This window comes from Camelus bactrianus, chromosome 9, assembly GCF_048773025.1.
Source record: "Camelus bactrianus isolate YW-2024 breed Bactrian camel chromosome 9, ASM4877302v1, whole genome shotgun sequence".
NCBI classification, from domain to species: domain Eukaryota; kingdom Metazoa; phylum Chordata; class Mammalia; order Artiodactyla; family Camelidae; genus Camelus; species Camelus bactrianus.
Window position 1 is genome coordinate 51,614,840 of NC_133547.1, and position 20,258 is coordinate 51,635,097.

Here is a 20,258-nt window from a genome sequence, read left to right on the forward strand (position 1 = left end):
GCCCGCGCGATTGGTCCCCGCGGGGTCATGTGCCCGCCCCTCTGACGTCAATAGAGGCAACGGCGGCAGCCGCCGCGGCTTCGGCCTCTCGCAGGCGGAGTCCGCCGCCGGGAGGGGACGCGAGGGGCCGAGGCGCGGCCCGACTAGAGGGGGCGGCCCCCGGGGAGGGGGCTGGGGCGGGCGAGTCCCGGCTGGCCCCGGCCCGCCCCGCCCGGAACCTGGGGAGTGGGCGGGGGGCGCGGGGGCGGGGCGAATGACGTCACGCCCAGCCGCGCCCCCGCCAGTGCCCAGGCCCGTGCTGAGCCGCGCGACCCGCGGGACTGACGGATCTCTGGACGCTCGGCCGCCCCCGCACTCCACCTTCTCCTCCGTGGCCGTCTGGGATCCGAAATGTCAGCGCCTCGAAACCTGTCCACGCGATTGGCAAAGGTGCGGCCAGGTGCAAACCCGAGGGACCGGGGCCGGGCTGGGCTGGGCCTGGCCGGAGGGGTGGGGGCAGGACCGCTTGACCTGTGAAACAACCACCCCCACCCAAAGCTCTGGCTGCCCACCTGGCTGGCGATATGGCGCCACAAGACAGAGATGGTTCCTCGAATTGAAAATGTCCCGTCAATTTTCCAGATAATGAACCCCACTACCCTAGCTCAGCCTGTCGGACTCTTAAGGCCTTTCGGTCTGTCACTTGGCCCTTGGGATCCTGAAGCCGCCTGAGAGAAAGGGACAGGCTCCCCCCACCCCACCCCCTTTCTTCTGCCCCTGGAGTCCGATTAGTTCCTAATAGGAACCTAGACAACAAAAGCCCTGCCCAGAGTTAAGGGGGGGCCTCCCCTCCTCTGCCTGCACCCCAGCAGCTCCAGCTTTCTTACCTCTCCCTCCCCTCAGACCAGGATGTGGTCATTGATTTCTGCATCCCCAGGCCCTGCACAGGGTTATAAGAGAAACACACTGGAAGCACCTTTGGGGAATGAACCACAGTGTTACTGGGGAACTCCAACTGTGAAACAAAAATAGTCCCTTTCTGCCGTCGGGAGTGGCACCTAAAGCCACTCAGCAAGTGCTTAGTCCCTGGGCTGGGCTTTCACACATCCAAACACTTGTGCAGTTAAAACCCCTAGATTCGTGGCTTTTTGTTAAGTAAAGGTGCCTCTGTAGTGAATACATGAGTGTGTGAGCATGCATTGAATTGCATCATGAATGCTGAAATTTGTCCACAGCAACCCTACAGTGGGACTGTCCCCTCTCCCTCTCTCCCAAGAACAGACAAGATGAGGCTCCCCAAAAAACTCTTGCCTGAGCCTGGCCAGGGCTAGGGGTGGAATGCAGGGCCCAGCATGTGTCCCTTACCAGATACGAGTCACCACCAGCCTGTCACCTCCAGCCTGCCCAGGAGGTGGGCAGACTGTCCTCTCCTCATAAGCCCTGGAGAGGCAAAGTTAGGGGAGAAAAATGGGGCATTCCTTGACTGGCAAATTCTGTTCTTTGAGTCCTAAAGTTCAATGGCCTTGAGAAAGTCATCAAGCAAAGAAGAGTCAACCTGGAGCCCCCACCTCGTGACACAGCTGTGGATATTGGTGGGGGGTTGTGACCAAGACCCCCAAGCCATGCCATTAAGGGGGTTAGATCAGTTGTTCAAACCTTTATTGCACTCCTGCTGTTTGCTGGTTGCAGGAGTAATTCCCAGTGTCCTAAGCACTTCCTATGTGCTGAGAGTTGTGCACACACACATGCATGCAACTCTTCCTTCTCAGAGCAACTCCGTGACACAGGTGCTATCTTCATCCCCTCTTGTAGGTGCAGATCCAGAGAGGCTGCTAGGCTCACTTAGCTAGTCAGGACTGGGCCAGGGTATGGAGCTCAGGTCTAAGACAATGTAAAGGCAGTGACCACACTGTGCTTGGGGCTACAGGAACAGAGAGGGGGTGCCTAACCCAGCCAGGCTGTGGTGCTGAGGACATGGCCTAACTCCGAGAGATCTTTAGGAATCAGGTAGAGATGGGGAAAGGTGCTCCCGGAAGGGAGGATGGCACAGGAAAAGACAGAGAGGTGGAAAGATTCTCAGCCTGTGCAGGAAACCTCACATTTGCCAAGGCATGCAGAGAGCCCCGGGGGGATGCAGGGCAGAGGCCCCAGAAGCAAGCAGGGGCTGAGCTCGCAGTGCCTTGAAATGCAGGCCCAGGGACCAGCCTCTCCCCAGAGAGCGGAAGGAAGCCACCACACAGGGCATGCAGGAGAATGACTTGGAGATGTCACCTTCATAAGGTCACTGGCCACAACACAACATGGACATGGTTTACAGAGCAGCAGCCTGGAAGCAGGGTAGCTGGTGAGGAGACTGGCAAGGGTACCCAGGAGGAAGGTGATGGGACCAGCGCAAAATCATGGAGTGGGGAAGCTCACTGGCAGACAAAGCAGCTGCTGTCCACTTGAGGGACATCTGTGGACCCTCCTCTCCCCATTCAGGGGGCAAAACTTCAGCAGAATGAGATTTACCGGGGTGTAGAGGACCCCTGATTTCATCCAGACATCCTCAACACTGCTTGGTACGGTGCTTGATATGTAAGCATTAAACAGGAATGTGAGACTCACAGACATTGAAAAACTGGGGATGGGGGGGTGGGAAGGGATAAACTGAGAATTCGAGATTTGCAGATACATATATATAATAGATATATAATAGATAAACAAGTTCATACTGTATAGCACAGGGAACTATATTCAATATCATGCAGTAACATGGTGAAAAAGAATATGAAAATGAATATATGCATGTTCACGTATGACTGAAGTATAATGCTGTACACCAGAAATTGACACAACATTGTAAACTGATTGTACTTCAATAAAAATATTTACATACAATAAAAAACCAAAAACAAAAACAGGAATGGGATAAAATGACCAGCACCCAAGTGCCAGGTACTATGCTGGGGGCTTTATATATTTGTTCTTTTTTCCAACTAACAGACCCAGAAGACAAGAATTATTGTCAAGAATTATTAAGATTCCTCATCTCAAGGGTGAGGAAGTTGAGGCTCAGAAAGGGTCAGACAACTATGGGGACCCAGCCAAGATTTGAACCTGAAATTCTGTTTGACCTGGAAATTCATGTATTTCCTACTCCTCCTTTGTATTATTTTCTTGAGCAGGTACTCAGAAAGAAAGTGTTGAATTTGATCAGTGTCATCTTTAAATAATATTTCTTGGTTTTAGTTTGAATTTAGTGACATGGAGCCCCCAAGATACTGCAAGAAGTTCCTTGAGAACAGAAACCAGGAGTTTCTGGTTGACAGCAGGGCTAGCTCAATGCCTGCACACAGCTGGGACTCAAGAAATACGCAAGGATTGATCATCAGACTCACCTGTCCCCTGCTGCTTAGGACTGGGTGCCAGCAGTAGGACTGGGTCAGGACATGGGGGGTGCGGTGAGATGGGATATGCACTGCTACTCAGTCGGGGATGTGTAGAGCCCCTCGCCTCCCACTGTCCCAGGTTCCTGACCTAAAAATGAGTAAGTCCAGCTGTCAGAGTCCATCAGAAGCCCCTTCCCTGCAGCCCTCACAACCTCTGTAGGAGACACAAGCCCATCAAGTTTCCGTGGGTGGATCAGGTACTCAGATCACCCTTGACGCCACAGGAATCCCGACTCTGCAGAAACAGTCCAGGCCCCTTAGAGTTCACCCTCCTGGCATCAAACCTGAGAGGTTCATAGAGCGGTGGGAAGGGCCCTGAAGTTCACAAACCCTTTTCACCCTCCTCAGGCTCCTGCTCACAGAGGTCACCAGACAGATTTGCCATTTCTTCATTCTTTGCTGGCAGTCCCTCCTTGTTTGAGCCAGACCAAAGGACAACATCCTGCTCTCACCTGCTCACTGTAACTACCTTTCCCACTTGGGTCAGTAACCTACTACTGGCTCACCCTGGGTGGAGAAGCTACTCCATGTCCAGCGCAGTGCTCGGAGCTGGGGGGTCTGCAGTGAGTAGGCAGGACGCTGCCCTTGTGAGCTCACATCCCAACCCCAAGTTCCCTGAAGTGGCCCCCTGAGCCAGCTCAGAGGGGAAAGAGACTTGCTGCCCTGGCTCAAAGCCCACAAAGGGATTTAAGGAAGTGGTAAAGTCCCTGTTGGGGAGAAGAGATCAGAGCTGATGGCCAGCCCTAGAAGAGGGCCACCTAAGCACCCACTTCTAGCAGCCCCACCCTTCTCACAGACATGCCCATAGTGGGTGTCTTCCTCCAGCTGGTCTCCAGTGGAGATCCTCTCCAATCTGCCCAGCTCCCTCCTTGCCCCACCCCACCATGAAATGGTGCACAAACTCGACAAACTGTACCCTCTACAGGGGGGAGGGTCCACTCCAGTTCTGCCCATCACTGTGTCCAGGGGTGTGCTGGTAAATGTTTAACCATCAGCTTACTGGGGTGGCGGGGGAAGCCCTCATTTGTATCATTTGACAATTTCCCTGATGGAAATAGTCTCACCAAGGCTGTTTTCAGGTTACCAACATGCATCGCTAACACAAAGCCAGAAAGAGACACACCCCATGACAGAATATTTCCACCCTGCAGATGTAATATTCTAGGGGGCAGCAAACAGTGGCTGAGGGGTCAGGCTCAGCTCAAGGCTTGCAAAGCCTAAAATATGTACTATCTGGCCCTTTTACAGAAGAAGTTTGGCGACCCCTGAAAGAGACATAAATAACCTCCAGAACAGAGATACTAGTGAAACGTAGTAAAATAATTAGGAAGTGATGAGTTTTATTACCTTTTTAAAAATATGATTTATTTAATTGTAACTTCATATTAATTTAATCTTGTTTCGTGGCTGTTTGACAACCAGCTTGCAACATTCCTGAAAAAATTATCAATCAGCTCTCATGAGCCAGTATAGGTCAGCTCCAGGATGCCCCTGCCTGTTTCTCTAGCTCCGGGCCCAGGGCAGGTACATGGTGGTTATCTGTCGAATGGTTGGAAACCAAACCGCAAGGTCAACGTTCTAACCATTAGACCACATGGCTCTCCTTCCTTCCTGCATCCTTTTATCAGATGCCATTAAAATCCTGTCTGTTAGCGCCTACTGAGTGCCAAGGACTTGGTGGGGGGCTACAGATCCAGTTCACACAGGATGCTGCCCTCATGGAGCTCATAATCAAGTGGGGAGAACCAGACACCCCTGCTCTCCCAAAGAGCCCGCCCAAAAAGTATGCCAAGAAGAAAAACGCCTTGCCTTTTCCATTACCAGCTGTGTATAGCTTTGGTTAACATGATAAAGTGGGGTTGTGACAGTACCTTTTTCTAGAGTCACAGAAATGAGATAATCAGCGTCAAGCTCAGCCTGGCATAGAGCAGGCACTTGGAATGAGTGGGAGCACGTCCATGTTGCCACTGTCCTTTTAGAACCCGTGTTACACGGCCCTGATCACAGGTCCACATCTAAACCACTTCTCCAAACCTGTCCCATCTGCTCAGCAACTGGAGCGCGCACACTCAATACAGCATCTCTGCAGGGGTTTCAATGTTGGCGCAACTAACATTGAGGGCTGGATAATTTTGGTGGCAGACAGCTGTCCTGGGCACGGTAGGGTGTTTAGCAGCATCCTTGGCCTTAACCCACCAATGCCAGGAGTGCCCCTGATTTGTGACAACCAAAATGTCTCCAGGCACTGCCACATGTCACCTGGGAGGCAAAAGCAGTCCTGGTTGAGAACCCCTCATTTAAAGGAAGATGTTTTCCCATCCTCTCAGCCGGTATAGGCTGTTTCCCAGATAGCCTGTGGTTCACCCTCTGGGGGAGATTATATTGTCCACAGTCATGCAACAGCACATTCCTCTTCAGACACCACTTTCCAGGTGCTGGAGGAAACTCACAGATGGCTTTATCAGACCATCAAGGAACAAAGGGACCCACAGGATGAAATAAGGTACAACCTGTTGTATAAGTCGTGTTTTCAGAGCCATTTAATGGCATGAAGCCATGTCTGTAATAATATGCCAAACACCAAAAGCAGGCAATGGAATTGTTTGTTCTTAATTTCACAGCTGCCCATGGCAGTGTTGCTTTGGGGGAACTCTCCGGAAGCCCCGTCTGAAAACTGTCTCAAAATTACATCATCCAGGAGAGCATTCCCCAACCTCATTTTTAACAGGTATGAGACACCAGCGTAACGGAACACACATTCTGTACTCATGGCATTTAATGTACTGATCAAATAAGAAAATGTGCTTATTCTCCTGGTGTAAGGAGGAGTCATGCTTTCGTCCTGAAGTCGGTGAACATCCCCCTCCTTCTTCTGAGCTGATGTGAAGTCAGCCCATTTTCTAGGCTCATCAGTGGGGAGGGAGGGGTGGGGGTGTGGGAGCACATTTCCTCCTTAGCAGCCCAGCGATTACTGAATCACACCCCCCTCCTCTGGTTTGGGGGAGCTGGACGGGCAAAGTTGGGCATTGAAGGAACATGAAGTATTATCCTCTCTGCCTTTTATGTTCACCAAATAATTAAGTCTGAGGTTGATTTTTTTTAAAAAGTATTACAGAGGATTGAGAGTTTTTCTGAAACTAACCTTTCTTACATACAATCTTAGATACAATCAGTTGACTGACTGAGTCACAGTCACACACACACACACACACACACACACACACACCCCACCCCAAAACATTAATAGCAAGTTATCTGTGGAGTGGTGGGATTACAAGTCATTCTTTTCCCTTTTAAAATCAATGTTATTGAAGTATAATTTACATGAAATGAAATGCACCCATTTTAAAAGAACAGGTAGATAAGTGTTGACGAATGTCTACACCCAGGTAACCACCACCCCAATCAAGATAGTGATATAGAACATTCCCACAACCCCAGAAGTCTCTTGTGTTCCTTTGAAGTTGATCGCAGCCACCCACTTCCGGCCCCAGGCAACCCCCAATCTGCCTTGTGTCACTATAGATATTTTTACCCCTTCTTGAACTTCATATAAATAGAGTCAAAAGATATGTCCTTCTTCGAGTCTGACCTCTTTGACTCAGCACAGCAATTTCTGACATCCATCCATGTTGGTGCTTGTACTGTGGTCTATTCCTCTCGTGGCTGACGAATACATCATGACATGGATAGAACACTCAGGGATAAATATTGTTTTCTTTTTCACACCTCTCTTCCCACCTCCCAAGCCCATATCATCTCCGATGAACATGTATGATTGGCTTTACTTTTTAAAAGGGAAATGAATGCCATTCATTTTTTAAAAAATTCATGGGGACTTTATGAAGAGCCCAAATGCCGGGCTGTTGCTGACTCGTGGAAATGGACGTCTGGCACAGCCACACAGAGGACTGAAGGCCATGGATCATATTTTTAAAAATAAAAACCACTGTGTTTTTCAGATTAATTGCATCTCTCTCCCACATCAGCCTTTGTGGTGAGCTGCTCAAATTGACCAATTTAAATGTGACCTCACTTCTTTCCCCTCCATCCGCTCTGAGTCAGTTGCTAAGAAGCAAGGAAAGGAAGTATGGGATGGGGGGGAAGGTGTTACATGTGTGGAGTACGTGCTGCTCTTCCAAAACTTACCCACACCCCCCTTCCATCAGCTGAGGCATGATCAAGGGTTTGTCCAAGGTCCCACAGCAGGAGGACGGGAGGATGCCATCTAGGGGCTCCAGGGAGGATGGTGAGGAGACTGAAAGCACACACTTCGGATCTGGATCCCAGCTGTCCGTCTTACTGGGTTATACCAACCAAACCTCTTAACCTCTCAGAACCTCGGATTCTTCATCTGTGAAACCGAGATCCAGTCGTGATACTCACAATTGAGCTACTGAGATGATGCATGTAAAGAGCTCAGAACAAGGCTTAGGAAGAAGTCAGTGCCCGATACATGATAGGGAGAAAATGGTTTCTCAACTCTCGGTTTGTTCTTTCTTCAACCACAGCACGAAACTGAAACTGACTGCAGTCTGCTTGGGCTGAAAGCAAAGGAGTGGACCTTTTCTTGTAGCTCCAGGGAGCCGACCTTGGCAGATGCAGAGGCAAGAGGAGAAGGCGTGCTGCAGCATCCAGGTATTAGCCAAGACACTGGTTGCAACAGAAACTAATCAGAGTAGCTTCAAAAAGAGCGGAAATGGGTTATAAGGAATCGAGGAGGTCTCACAGAACCTCAAGGGCATGAGGGTAGCCAGATCTCAGGAAAACCCAGAAACCAGGGACCCAGGGGCTGTCTCTCTGCTCTGAGTACCTGCTTCTCTCTGTGCCTTTCCTCCTCCCACCTTGGCTTTCAGAAGGTGGCCATTCACGAGACCAGCCAGGATCAACAAACTAGGAGCTCTTTGGTCCAGTTCTAAGGGAAGGACTTGGTTGCTCAGCTTGGGCCAGATGCCCATGCCAGCCAGTGTCTGAGCCAACTTGTACAAATATGGCTGTCGGTGACCGTTCCCTGGAGGCGAGAAGGGTGGTCAGGCAGGGGTCGCTGTGAAGTGGACAGGCTCCCTCTCCCCCAAGAAATGTCTTATCACAAGTAGCAACCACTTCTTTCACAGTGTTCCCCAACCTTGTGCATTTCTTTATTTTACTACCGATGATAGCAAATACCCACAAATGTCCGGCCACTGGTGTAAGCACTTTGCCTACATTGACTCCTTTAAATTAATCCTTACAAAACTGCAAGGTTTATTGTGTCCATTGTATGGATGAGGAAACAGATGTGCAAGGAGGTTAATTAACTTGCCCGAGATCACACTTGAACCTGGTCTATCTAATACCAGACTTGCTCTCTTAGCCACCATCCCGTGTGGCCCATTTTAGCCCCAGTCATGCTTTTTATAAGTCCTCTGTTAGCCCAAGTGTCTCAAAATGAGAAAAAACGGTGAGGAAGGGGAAGAATGTGATATCTGACATTTCACAAGAGCGCTTGACAAGTGGAAAATGCTGAGACTTTGCTGGCCATGCTCACTATTCCATTTTGAACTGGAGGTGGGGGTGCAGGTGTGACAGCATTGTCGTGGCCCCTCCCTGCAGCCCCTGGGACATTCTGACCCTCCCCTGGCCTGGGACCCCCTGGGGACAGGACCCGCGGCTTCTTCATCTGCACAACTGGCACTCAGTGGGGCGGTTGTTACAAGAAGATGTGTTCCCTCTCTTTACAGTGTTCAAAGTGCTTCCAAAGACAGCCAAAGAGATCAGTTAAAATATTGTCCCCACAATATCTCAAGGAAGGGAAGTCTGTGGACAGAACATAACACGTGAGAACCCAGCCAACGCTGAACACCCAGCTAGGTCTGCACAGAGCCTCCTCTCTCCTCTCTCTCCTTCGTCCTGATCTTGCAGGGGTTCTGTCCTGGTGCCTCGTGGAACACTGGTGGCCTCTGCTCTGTGTCTGGCACTTGGCCCAGAGTGGCCACCTCAGTCCAGTCCCCAGGGCTAAGTGGTCACCATCTCCCAGTCTCCCAGCATCTCCAAATACCCAGGTGAGGAGTGCAGGTGCTTCAGGACTTCATCCCAACAGGCCCCCTGAGGCTCAGATTCTGGGCCTCCAGCTCAAAGCAGGAAAGTAACTTGCCTAAGGTCTCCCAGAGAGGAGGCTGCCATGCCAAGATCCTGGTCTGTCAGCATCTGAGTTCACTTCCTGGGGCCCCTGTAAGACAGCACCATAAACTGGGTGGCTTTGACAGCAGAAATGTACTCTCTCACAGCTCTGGAGGCTAGGAGTTCTAAACCGAGGTGTCAGCAGGGTCATTGCCTTCGGAGGGCTGAGGAAAGGATCTGTTCTGTGCCTGTCCTCCAGCTTCTGGTGATTTGCGGGCCATGTCTGGCGTTCCTTGGCTTGTAGACAGAAATATCACCCCAGCCTCTGCCTTCATGTTCCAGGAGTTCTCCCTGTGTGCGGCCAGGTCCAAACTTCTGCTTTTCACAAGGACACAGTCAGACTGGATGAGGCCCCCCACCCCACTCCACTGTGACCTCAGATTAACTGACTACATGTGCAACAACTCCATTTCCAAATAAGGTCATGGTCCTTATTTAGAGGTACTGGGGGCTAGGACTTCAGTGTCCCCTTTTTTGAGGGGCACAATTTAAGCCACAGCAGTTCCACTCTGCCTCAGCCAGTTCTCACCACATTGCCTCACTCCCTTTCAGCCCCAGAGGGTGGGTGTCGCTTGCCCTGTTTCCCCCGGAACAGGCATGGACACACTTCTGCCCCGCCATCCTCAAGTTCACACGGAGCGTCCACAGGAAGCAGTTCAGAGGGAGCAGCGTGATTCAGGACCATCCACTCGGGCATCCTGGGTGGGGCATGACTCAACTCCGGGTGCGGCATTTCAGGAGCCATCATTCAGACGGTGGCCCATTGTCTGAGCTTCTCCACCATGCTCCAGTTTCATCAGGCAATTTTAGAGGCGTTAAACCTGAACAGCTCACAAAGGGCTAATGACTTCCATTCAGCATAGATGACAGTGACCCACGCATCCAAGCTGGCTGGCATGACCTCTGGCCTTGTGGTTTCACAATGGTAGTGGTTGACAGGTGGTTGGGTCCTGGGCCAGGGGTTTAGGCAAGTGGTTTATTTCTATATTTATTCGCTTTTCTATTTGGTTTGGCTAAAAAACTGAAGCAGATTTTCCTCCGAGGTGAATTAGTCAAATCTCCCCTGAGGATGAGTTGCATTTTGGGAGCCCAGTATCTGGGTTTAGGGTGGAAAAAGCCGGCTCTGCCCATTTCTTTGGCCATGACAGACATCATCAATCCATCATGGAATGCTACCTAAGATCTTGGGCCAGGAAGTGGCAGGGTGAGGAGTGGAGTCCAGAATGGTGTACACTGCAGTCTGTGTTCATTTGGTACTTTGTCTTGGTGACTCATAATTTTGAGCCTGGACTTGGTGTTTGCCTCTTTGAAAGGAAAAATGCGAAGGGTGTCACCAACGCATCCAAATCCTGGCAGCCGAGAGACCCCCTCCTTCATCGCCTGTGAGTAGTCAGTGAGATGCCAGAGCTAAAAGAAACCCCTAGGGGGCTTCTGGTCCACCTCTCCTATTTTGCAGGTCGGGGAAAGTGAGGTTCAGAGAAGGGAAGGAGCCTTACCCAAGACTACAAAGGTGACAGGTGGCAAGACGAGGCCCAGAGCTCCCTCCCACCAGTCTTCTGCTTTTCTTCTCCAGTGGCTGATGGAGGATGCTGGTTCCTGTGAACTTGTCATCTGTCTGCTTGTTGTTGGAGTTGTCTGTGATGTCAAATCCCTGGGGGGCTCTTCTTCCTCTTTCCCATCTGCCCCAGCCCCTCGAAACCAGGCTATATGCCTCCTCTCCATCCTAATCATGTGTGATGTTGCTTCTGCCCTCCCCTGGGGTTTCTGCAGCTGTTTACACCTTATTGCCTTTCCTTTGGGCCTCCCTTCTGGTGTCACCACCCACTGCCCCGGGGGGTGGGGAAGGGGCCAATCCTGGTTCCTGGCCCCCAGAGTCCACCTGGGGCATTTCCTTTGAGCCCCTCTGGCTCTGTTTCCCACCTCCACACTCCCTCACTCTGCCATCTTCAACTGCCCGACGCTGGTGGTCCTTCCTGAGGGCTAGTGGATGGGGTTGGCCCCACAAACAAATGGAAGACAGACTCCCTGGTGGCTACAAACCAGTGTAGCTTTGAATAATCCCTAGCAGCCCAGGGACTCTTTTAAAACTTTTTAAAAAAAAAAACAAAAACGATACATTTTCCCCTGGAAAAATCAGAAGATTCAGATAAATAACAAAACAAAGAATAATGAATCCTATTTAGGTATCTACTATATTCTCAGCACTATGCACATTTTAGCTCATTTCACCCTCAGATGAGAAATTCTGTGGGACAAAAGACACGGTTTCTTCACAAGTAAATGGCAAAGAACGAACATGAGAGCAAGGATGGTGGTTGGATTAAAAGAGACTGCAAAGTTCTCTCCACTGTAAAGAGACGGGTGGGTTGGTGGGTCAGTGACATGTCAGTGGTTGAATCTAGGAAGTGATGCAGGTGTTCACTGTACAAGTCCTTCCCCCTTCCCTGGATGTCTGGAAATTATCCTAACAAAGCCCTGGGGAAATGGATATATAATGTGAATTGGGTCTGCGGATCCCAATTCAAGCAAGACAAATCAAAGACATTTATGGGACAATCGAAGATGATTATACATTGATTAGATGTTAGATGATTTACGAAGTTTTTTTTGTTTTTTAATTTTTAAATTTTTTTTTGCAGGGGACAGGTAATTAGGTTTATTTAGTTAGTTAGTTTTTCAATGGAGGTACTAGGGATTGAACCCAGGACCTTGTGCATGCTAAGCATGCGCCTTACCACTTGAACTACACCCCCCACCTCCAAGAGATAGTTTAAAAAATTTTTAGGCGATAATGGTATTGTGGTGATTTTTTTTTTAAAGAGTCTCTTTGTTTGGGATTTGCTTTAAAATAACCAACAGGAGGAGGGGCGGGGAAGAAGAGATAAAACAAAACTGGCTGTTTATTGTTAACTGCTGACGCTGGGTGATGGAGGTTCATTATACTAGTTCTTCTTTTGTGAAGGCTTGAAAATTCCCACAATAAAGAGTTTAAAAAAAAAAAAACAACTCCACTCTATCACTTTGTAGTTGAGGAAACTCAACTGAGGTTTAGAGATGTCAGGTTATTTGCCTGAGATCACCCAGACAGAAATCCCTTAATAGAGAGTTAAAAAAAATTCCCTGACATCCTATCGCCCACTCTTCACACCTTGGTGAATGTCCTTCTAGATCGTCTATGCATATAAAAGGATTGCACATGACTTAAATATATATATTTAATGCCTGACTCCATTCCTGTACAACACAAATCATGTTACTATTGTCCTTAAGCATGTATTTCTTTTTCTTAATTTTTTTTTGTGGGGGAGGGAACTAGGTTTATTATTTGTTTTTAGAGGAGGTACTGGGGATTGAACCCAGGACCTCATGTATACTAAGCATGCGCTCTACCGCTTGAGCTATACCCTCCCCAACCAAAGCATCTATCTCTGATGTAAACCCGAAAAAGGAACTAACCCATACAGAAGTCCTTCTAAACTAAGCACGGTCACCTGGACGATTTAGAGGATGCTCATGAGTCCCCCAGCATCATTATTAGGTCATTGTCCCCGTTTTGACGGAGAAGGAAACAAACTCAGAAAGGAGAAGCAGCTTGTCCAAGGTCACAGACCTAATTGCTGATGGGAAATGCATGCCTGTAGTTGATATGACTCAGTGAAGGTCTGCCTGCCCCTGTTCCCTGGAGACTCCAGGAAGGCAGCAGCCTCACCTGCTTCCCTCCGCCTGAACCAGAGAAAGAAAAGATTCGCCAAATGGACAAAGGAACACACAAAACCAATCAGCTACTTTCCTAGGTACCCTTTTTGTAAAAAAAAATTCCAGTACAATACACATGACATAACATAGGCCATCTTAACCACTGCTAAGTGTACGGCTCTGTGGCGTTAAGGACATTCCCATTGCTACACAACCTTCCCCATTATTCACCTCCAGAACTTTGCAACTTCCTAAACTAAACTTCCATCCCTATTAAACACTAACTCCCCACCCCCCCTACCCCTGCAACCACATTCCACTTACTGTCTCTGTGAATGATCTGACTACTCTGTGTCCCTTGTATAAGTGGACTCATAGGGCATTTGTCCTTTGTGCTTGGCTTAGTTCACTCAGCATAACGTCCTCAAGGTACGCCCATGGTATAATGTGTCAGAATGTCCTTCCTGTTTAAGGCCGAATAATATTCCACTGTATGGATGGACCACATGTGGCTGATCCATTTATTTGTGGATAATGAACATTTGGGTTGTTTCCACCTTTTGACAATTGGGAACAGTACTGCTATGCACATGGGTGGACACACACTTCTTTGAATCCCTATTTGTTCTTCTGGGTAAACGCCCAGAGGCAGGACTGCTGGATCATTTGGAAGTTCTCTTTTTTGGGGCATTCTTCTGAATCAATTCTTACGTTATATATTTTTACCTAGTCATCCACCTTTCCGTGTTGCCAGGTTTGGGGAATTTTGGTGGCCAGTGGTGGGTCCCAGAGAGGGACAGCAGTTGCTGCTGACTTTATGCAGGCTGCCCTCCTCCTGAAACCTCCCTCCTGGCTCAGCCTGGCCCTCCAGAGTAAACTTAGCCCTCGTGATTTGGTTCAGGGACTCAGATCAGCTACGGGCCCCTGGATCACACCTGAGATTTCCCTGGGCGCCCACTTCCTCATTTACACTATGGGACCCTCAGATCATCCTGTGTGGATCGGTCCCCCTCACCATGGAGGCAGCAACCACGCCTTCTGATTCTCTGCGCTCACCTCTCCCCATCCACTTCCAAGTCTCTAGGTAAGTCTGCATGATGAACAAATGTTATGAAGTCATTAAGTAATTACCTCCTCTCCTGGGGGTTATGTCCAACTTTTCAATATGATTAACAAAGCAACAACAAGATCTTTTTTTTCATGCTGTTCAATCAATTCCTGAAGATACATTTCCAGGAGTGGCATAACTCATCACTGGATTTGGGAGTGGGGGAGGCAATAAGAGAAAACTGGCAGATTGGATGCCATTCACCAGATGAGGGGGTCAGAAGGAAGAGGCTGGTGGGCAGGAGAGCGACTGTTGAAGGACTACCCCTTCCCAGTCCCTGTGAGGAGAAACTCTCCTCCCCACTACAGATAGTAGCCACACTGGGTTGCATGGTGGCCCCCCTCCCAAAAGATATGTCCACCTGCAACCTGTGACTGCGACCTTACTTGTGAAAAGGGGTTTGGCAAATGTAATTAAGGATCTCAGGGATGGGATCACCCTGGATGAGGGTGGGCCTTAAATCCACTGATGATCCTTAGGAGAGAAGAGAAGGGGACAGACACAGAGACATAGAGGAGAAGCTGCAAGAGATGCAGGCAGAGACTGGAATGACGCATCTACAAGCCAACCAATGCCGAGAACTGCCAAAGGCCGCAAGAAGCCGGGAGCGAGGCCTGGACCAGATTCTCTCTTGGAACTCCCAGAAGGAATTAACCCTGAGGATACCTGACTTCGGACTTCTGGCCTCCTAAAGTGTAAGAGAGTAAGTTTCTGTTATTTTCGGGAGCCGAGTTTGTGGTAATTTGTTATGGCAGCCACAAGAAACTAATACCATACCCATCCCTGCAGCCCCTTCCAGAAGGACACAGCCACAGCTGCCGGCTCCAGCTGGGATCATCCACGGAGAAGGCTGACACATCGAGGGCTGAGCCCTTTTGGAGGAAAATCCTTGAGTATGTTGATGTCAGGGGACAGGAGGTTGGGGCCTTGGCCCAACAGGGAGACCAGGGAACGAAAAGGGGTGAGTACAGCCACCAGCAATCCATCTGAGAAAACAAAATTAGATTCTTTCCATATATCACACACGCAAATAAAGCCCAGGTGGACTGACGCCAAAATGTAAGGAACAAAGCTTGAAATTATTTAGTAGAAAATATAAGACAGTGTTTCCGTGACGCTGGTGTAGGGGAGGATTTCTCAAACAACATAAACCCTGTTGCTTGAAGCATTTGACTAAGCTGAGATTCTCAATCTCTGTACATCAAAGGATACCATAAAAAAGTGCAAAGGCGTACTGGAGACCAGCTGGAAAGCCTCGCAATGCAGGTTAGTATCCAGGACTTACAAAGAATTCCTACAGATCAATATGAAACATGCTCTTAATGCCGACTGAAAAATGCACCAACAGGGAATTCACCAAAGCAGACACATAACATGAAAAGATGCTCAATCTCACTAAAAATGGGGGTAGGGGAGAGGTAGGAATTAAGTGACAGTGACAAGCATCTTCAGCAGATTGGCAGCAGATGAACAAGTCTGACAACATGGGCAGCAGTGGGGACACAGAGAAGCAGGAAGGCTTACGTGCTGCGGGCAAATGTGTGTTGGTGCAACCAGGATGGAGAGCAATGGCCTCACTGGTGTTATGGGCTGAACTGTGTCCCCCACACCCAAGTTCATAAGTTGAAGCCCTCACCCCCCTCCACCAGTACCTCAGAATGTGACTGTGTCTGGAGATAGTTCTTTAAAGATGTAATTAAGCGAAAATGAGGTCATACAAATGGGCCCTAATCCAGAGGACTGGTGTCCTTATAAAAAGAAGAAAATGTGGACCCAGAGGCAGAAATGCACAGAGAGGAAATGGTGGGGAGACTCATGGAGAATGCTATTTACAAGCTCAGGGATGCCTGAGGCCACCAGAAGCTGGGAGACAGGCATGGAACTGTCTCCCTCCCAGCCCTCAGAAGGAACCCACCTTGCCGACTCCTTGACTTTGGACTTCCAGCCCCCAGAACCGTGAGAGAATAGGTTTCTGTTGTTTAAGCCAGCCAGTCTGTGACATTGTATGACAGAAGCCCTGGGAAACCAATACAGCCACCAGCCAATGAATGGCTCATTAACTGTGGTGCATCTACCCAATGAAGCACCACATGACAATGAAAGTGACCAACACAAGCAAGCTGCAGAGACGCGGACAGCATAACACCATTTACATAAAGTCTGGAAACACAGTGGGAAGGGTATAGCTCAGGGGTAGAGCGCGTGCTTAGTACGCACGAGGTCCTGGGTTCAGTCCCCAGCACCTCCATTTAAAAATAAATAAATAAATAAATAAACCTAATTCCTGCTCCCCACCCCTAAAAATTGGAAACATGAAAACGCTAGATCTAGCTTTTGCAAACAAAGGAATAGAAACAATATGAAAACCAGCGTGGACAGGGAAACACTAGAGAGCGGTGATGTATCCCTGAACAGGGAAGAGGAAACCTGGGTACAAGGGCCCCCTGAGGTCGGGAGCTTCAGCTACAACTAGAATGTTCCTTTAAAAGGACTGAAAGGAATAAGTAAGATTCATGTATTCAACGACTCTTGAGTGCCCACTAGGTGAGGGGCAGGGGTGGGGCCCACACAAAATTGCATCCAAGAGTCTGGGTAAATGCTCCCTGATTCATACCCTTCTCTGGGCGTACACCATCCCCTTCTCCCCAGCAGACATCACAAAACCACACAAGGTGAGTTTCAGAAAGCCGATTTCACCCGTATCTGTGTGCATGTTTGCACATGTGCAAACACGCCCAGACTTCAAAGAGAACAACACGGCATAGCAATTTTCTCTATTTTTTTTGTCATAAAGAAACAGAAAAATTCAGATCCATCTTTCACATCGTGGTAATAGGAAAGAAAAGAATAAAAATATACCAAGAAAAAAGCTGCTGGCAAGACAACAGGAACTCAGTTTCCAGTGAAAAAGGTATGCAAATCCCAAAGCCATAAACCCACAGAGGCTCAGGAGGAAATTCAAAGAGTAAACAAATTTATGGAAAACGGTCAACCTCAGGAGTGGCCGGAATCCTCATTCCCCCCCCCACCCCCCCCCCCGCCACCTCCTCCAACACCTGCACACTTCGGGGGCTCTGAGGGTGGGGGTGGGGTTCTGGGAGCTGAGGTGGGTCTGGGAGTTCCTACCAACTGGCCCCCAAAATGACAAGGAGTAAGTGATCTTCAGAGAGGCCAGGGGTCTGGGGATGGGGACCAGGCAGAAGAAGGTCGGGGACACTAAGGCCACGTAGTGGAGGCTGGGGGCTCCCCAGTGAATGTCTCAAACACAGATGATTTGTGAGTGCCTCAGCAAGGGGGCAGCAGACTGTCAAAGAAACTATGACTTCTTTATTCTATTCTACACCACTTTATTCTATTTTCAGTTTCCTGAATGACACCCAGTGCTAGGAAAATGGGGGCCCAAGAAAAGGAGAGCTTATGTGCACCCGGGACCTGAACCATCCGTGAATTCAGCCAGTGCCCATTTAATGTGTGCTGCTCAGCTCTGGGCACTGGGGCTGCCCTTCCATCCAATCAGCTGGTCACTCACGGCAAGTCTCTGCGGGGCTCTGGTGTGATCTGGCCTTCACTGGACTGACCAACTTGTCCCAATTTGCCCAGGACATGGCTGACTTCAGCTCTGAAAGTCCCGCATCCCAGAAAGCCAGGAACAGTTGGTCATCTGACATTTTCCAGGTGCGGAAACCAGATCAGAAAGGTGAAGTGGTCTGGCCAAGGCCAAGTCGCCAAACCAGGGTTCAAAGAATCCCCAGTGGCACAGGTAGGAGAGACAAAGAAGTCAAGAGCACCTGGATCAAAGCAAATTTAAGGGGCCCCCACACATGTCCCTTCGGACAAGAGAGGCTAAGCCTCAATGCTGGGACAGGGCTGGTTGATAGGCAGGCCCCACTGCCACCCGTGTCAGCATCTAGAGGCCTGAACCCTCGGAAAAGCAATTTGGCAACTTGCAGGTCGTGCCGTGAAAACGTTCCTAGCCTTTGACTGAATAAAACTATGCTTGGAAATCTATTCTAAGGAAATTATCCTTTTTTTATTATTAAAAATCTGTTGGAGAGAAAAATGTTCTCTGCAGCATTATCTGGAAGAGGAAAAATCCCTGAAGTGTCCGCAGACAGCAATGGCTTCATAAATCATGACCTATTTGCCCAGGGACCCTGTCACACAGCCACAAAAATGTAACTTTGATGACTGTGCAGCAACATGGAAAGCTCTTGTAATGTTCATTGTACCCCATGGAACAGAATAAAAATGTGTTTTGTGCCTCCAACTTTGCAAGGCACTTCTGATTGAGAACCAGGCTGGAAAGGAATATGCAGAGTAGTGGGTGTGGTGGGGATGAGGGAAGATTTTTTTAAAAATATAGTTCTTAATCCTCTTATACTGTCTTTTAAAAAGCAAGAAAGGGAAAACAGGATTTTCTGCACAGAGAGGCTCATGGATGTGGACTAAGACATCACTTGCCAAGATGGGTTTTGTGGCACTTGTGGAAATAGCAAAGGATTGGAAACAACCTGAATATCCATCAAGAGGGGAACAGTTAAATAAAGATCGGTGCATCCATACAATGTTAAAAGCAATGAGGCAGCTGTAGCTATGGGATGGTCATTCAGATGCATTAAGTAAGTAAGAAAGGCTAAGTTGCGGAAGTGTATAGAGAATGCTACTATTTGTGTAAAAATGACACACACACACATATAAATACCTATATTCCTATGCAGAGACTGTCTCAGAAAGGAACTCTGGGGGGCGGGCTATGGGTCTCTGGACAACAACGGTGGGAGGGCACTTCCCTCCCCTCCATGCATTTGGTGCCTGTAGTGGGTGAAATGGTACAACCCCCCAAAGATGTGTCCACGCCCTCATCCCTGGAACCTGTGACTGTGACTGTATTTGGAAAAAGTCTCTGCAGATATAATTTCAACATCTCCAGATGAGGTCATCCTGGATTACCTGAGTGGGCCCTAAACCCAATGAGAAGTGCCCTTATAAGAGACACACAGAGGAGAGACACAGGGAAGAGCAGAGGCCACATGAAGACAGAGGCACAGATGGGACTGATGTGGCCACAAGCCAAGGACCACCTGGGGCCACCAGGAGCTGGAAAAGAAAAGGAAGGATCTTCCCCCAGAGCCTTCGGAAGGAGCGTGGCCCTGCCGACACCTTGATTTCAGACTTCTGGCTTCCAGATCTGTAACAGAATAAATTCCTGTTGTTTTAAGCCCCTTAACCTGTGGTGATTTGTTATATTTAGATTCTAGGGGCGGGGGTAGCATGATTGCATTATCTATATAAAATAAATGAGATGTATACAAGGTATACAAGAACATGCACAGCAGTGTTATTCATGATTGCCCCAAATTACGAACAACCTGAGTATCTATCAAGAGGAGTGGAAAAAATCCATTGTGTATTAATACAATGAACTACTTACATTCATCCATTAACATGGATGAGTCTCACAGACGGTGTGATTGTGAAAGAAGCCAGACACAAAGACACACCCAGTGTGATTCCATTTCCCTGAAGTTTAAGAGCAGGCAAAAATGACCTATAGTGGTAGAGGTAAGAATAGAGAATCCTTTGGAGGGTTCTGACTGGGAGCCAGCCGGGAGGGCTGGGGTCAAGTTCTACATCCTGATTTCAAAGGCAGTTTCTCAGAGTAAGCATGTGTAAAAAGTCATGGAGCTGTAGACCAGATTTGTTCATTTTATGGTATGTAAGTTATACCTCAATTTAAAATTTTAAAGATTAAAAAATCATGGGGCAGTGGGCGGGGAGGACAGGAAATCCCCTCCAAAGAGCTGGACACCTCCTTTTAAAGAGCTTTGATGTGGAATGACCAAAAAAAAAAAAAAAAAAAGAAAAAACCAACCGTGTTCAGTGTA

At 48.7% G+C, this 20,258-nt stretch overlaps 1 long non-coding RNA gene across 3 annotated transcripts; it reads left to right on the forward strand.

Annotated features, from left to right (window-relative positions):
* Positions 1-106: 106 nt before the first annotated feature.
* Positions 107-19,648, forward strand: LOC105078926 (uncharacterized). Of its 3 annotated transcripts, XR_006719491.2 has the most exons (8): positions 107-429; positions 6,032-6,138; positions 7,922-8,048; positions 14,167-14,349; positions 14,853-15,076; positions 15,163-15,334; positions 17,168-17,284; positions 17,736-19,642. It is a non-coding gene; the product is annotated as an uncharacterized LOC105078926 (long non-coding RNA). The 3 variants fall into 3 exon arrangements; XR_012509210.1 differs by having other exon boundaries at positions 15,163-17,284; positions 17,736-19,648; XR_012509211.1 differs by having other exon boundaries at positions 14,252-14,349; positions 15,163-17,284; positions 17,736-19,648.
* The last annotated feature ends 610 nt before the right edge of the window (positions 19,649-20,258 follow it).